Below are 3,329 nucleotides of genomic sequence, written 5' to 3'. Positions count from 1 at the left end.
CATAAAGTGGAAAGAGTACTTGCGAGGTTGCAATCTTATTATGGCATTGGCAGAGTAGAAAGGACAATATATGGCATTGGAAGAGTAGAAATGACAATATATGGCATTGGCAAATTCGCAAATTGTTGATTGGAAGGGTTTTAATTGTAGTGGGAAGGTGTGTGTGGAGTGAAATTTAACTTCAGGGCTAATAAGGATACCAGCAGCAAGTGGAAAGAGATCTTGTGCAATCTTATCTTGGAATTGGAAGAGTTTTAATGTAAGTGAAATTCTTGATTGGAAGAGTTTTAATTGCAATCTTATCATGGAATTGGAAGAGTTTTAATTGTAGTGGGAAGGTGTGTGAGGAGTGTTAGTTGGAGTAAGGTGTGTAAGGAGTGTTAGTTGGAGTTAACTTCTTATTTGAGGGAAACGTAGGGGTGTAATGTGCCCATGATGTTTTTTACGAAATAAATTAAATGTAAAATGTTAGAAAAATAGAGTTGAGAGTGGGAAGATTTGTGAAGGCTTGTTGCTAAAAATTCCTTCTCAAATTTATATAGATATAGATAACGATTATCCCCTTTGATTTAACAGATGGTAGATGGTGTTAAACAATTTCATGAGCGGACAAAAACTCTCACCTAATACAAAAGGTTTAGGTGGAAAGAGGAAGCTTATTGGCACAGTGAACATTATTTTAATACATATAAAGATATTTGGAAAGGGAAAGAGGAGAATAAACATGCAACAAATGCCCAATAATTTTATTATCTTAAAATTCAATAATAATTTAAGTCGTAACCTTTCGTTTATGACAAGGTTTTTCCTTTATCTCATAACTAAACTCTCTCTTCAAAAATTAACGTGGCAACATTTTGAGTATATATAGGTTCTTGAATGACTAAAAGAAACAACACTACCAACCTGGACTAAGAACCGATTACACATACGAAACTATCTAATCAATCAGATTTGGACTTGACTATTCACTAATCAAAATTTAAGGAAACTAACAAGCGAACAACTGACTAACTTTTATCATGTAATTATTTATTATAACTACTTTAATATAATAAACTAAAAAAATAAATGAAACAAGGTGAACTTAATTTCCTTCATCACCTCCCTTAAACCAACCTTGTCATTGTGATCCTTTTTAATGCCATCTTCTTCTTCTTCTTTTTTTCCAGCTAAGGCCCGTACACGGGGTAGATCACTGGCCTATTACTTATTTAATAATAACAAAAAGCTTGAGGGGGCCCAAACCTTGCACAGCAACCTTTTACCAAAGGTTGACAATTGGATCAAATATACTAAGATTGATAATTGCAGCCCATATAATAACGAAGAACTTTTAGCCATCAAAACTTCTTGCTCACCGAACTCTTTAAAAAAGGCAAAGACCAACTTCCCATCATGGTCCCTTAGAACATCTCCACCCGAGGCCTTGCCAAGGATCACACTTGCATCAGCGTTAAGGTTAAACAACCCCAAAGGCAGCTTATTCCAGCAAACAGCTATACAACACATCTAGCGCATCTTTCGCTTAACATAACGCACCAATTGACAATCTAATCACTATGAAAGTGCTTCAAACAAAATTTACCAGCCATTCCGAATTGCTGTAAAAACGTCTCGACCTGACCAATAACCCCTTGAGCAACAAATTGCGCATCTTTAAATTGAGAATTATTCCTGGACTTCCATAAAAACCAACAGATCAACACCGGCACAATCGACATAACATGATTTGATGACTGAATAGGTATGGACAAGAACCAAGAAAGAAACATTGGTAAATCTCAAATCTAACAATCCAAATTGCCTCCCAAAATGAGTCCAAATCACCCTTGCCACCAGACCAGAAATGAAAACATGATCACGATCCTCTTCCTCCGAGTAGCAACAACTATACCGCGAAGCCAAACATATAAGCCCTTTCGTTTCATAATTCCATCCAAAGGTAAAAATTATGCAACAACCTCCAACCAAGGAACGAAATTTTGATAGGAAGTAATTTACACCAAACCATGCGATCCAATGTCGAAAAATTCGTCCTTGGCCGAAGCTCCTCCCAAGCAGATGTTATCAAAAAATGATGGAAGCCAGACCATTTGATCATTCGTATCTAGATGCAAATGCAACTTGCAAAACCAAAGTAACCAACTCTGCTGCTAATAGTTGACAAAGCCATTCAAGGTCCCAACCAATTTGCATATAAAAATCCGCAAGGTAATAATGGGGAGGATCATGAATCCCCAATTTAATGTATAAAGGCTTATCAAACGCCCACCGATCAAATCAAAAATCAACAACACTCCTAACCAAGCACTACTTAATTCTATACTTAGCAAAGTCACGGATTCCTTGTAAATGACACTGGGCAGAAGAAGGTCAATCTACTCTCACCATCAATGGGCGCACATATTTGATGTGCATAAAATGAGCCCAAATTGATTTGTTCAACCACAGTTTCCATACAACTTAGCAGAAAAAGCATCAACCACATCTTCAAAATGACGAAAACCTAACCCACCTTTGCCTATTGGATAACAAAACTTTTCCCAAAAGGACCAATGAGTACATTTAGAGTCGATCCAATGATCCCAGCGGAACGAATTACACAATCTATTCAATGACTTGAGCACTGCCTTAGGGGGTTTTAATTTCTAATGCCATCTCGAGTTTGAATTTCCATGAAAAAATTCTTTTGCTGTATAAGCGATGTGGAATACCAACTTACAATGGAATTTTAATTTCATCTTCACACGTGATAGTTGATGAAATTTCTATTTTTGAATGGTTTCTTTGCTTGATCATTTTTATCAAAAAACTCAAACATGTTCATCTATTCTTGATTGAACATTTCAAAATTTAATTCATTCATCTCACTAAAGATAATTCACCACTCGAGCTGGCCAGTCCCAAGAGTAAATCATCTACATTTGAAATTCCTACCTGACATACGTATCTATAGTCTCCAAGTACCAAAATAATGTTTTGAAACCTATAATACACCGTGATTCATTGCTTATGCTCAAAAGAGTACTTAGTCCCTTACACTCATTCACATGAGCGAGACCACAATACCACTTGGCCCCAAACTCACTCCGCGCAGAGACCACGCAAAGCAACTCTGATACCACCTGTGATAGCCCCATCTCTACCTAAGGCGAACCAAAGGGTTCGGCGGACCGCCTGCCCAACTCTCGCCGGGACTACGGATTTGGAACAAACGTAAACCCTACCAAATGCTCAAAAGGACTTCGAGAAGATAAACATTTAGAACCCAATTGAGTCGAACTAAAAGATATAATCAATCTTTGGTACAACGTTCCCACGAAAAA

Source organism: Coffea eugenioides, chromosome 6 (genome assembly GCF_003713205.1).
Source record: "Coffea eugenioides isolate CCC68of chromosome 6, Ceug_1.0, whole genome shotgun sequence".
Lineage (NCBI taxonomy): Eukaryota > Viridiplantae > Streptophyta > Magnoliopsida > Gentianales > Rubiaceae > Coffea > Coffea eugenioides.
The sequence above is the reverse complement of the archived record's forward strand: the minus strand, read 5'-3'. Positions refer to the sequence as shown.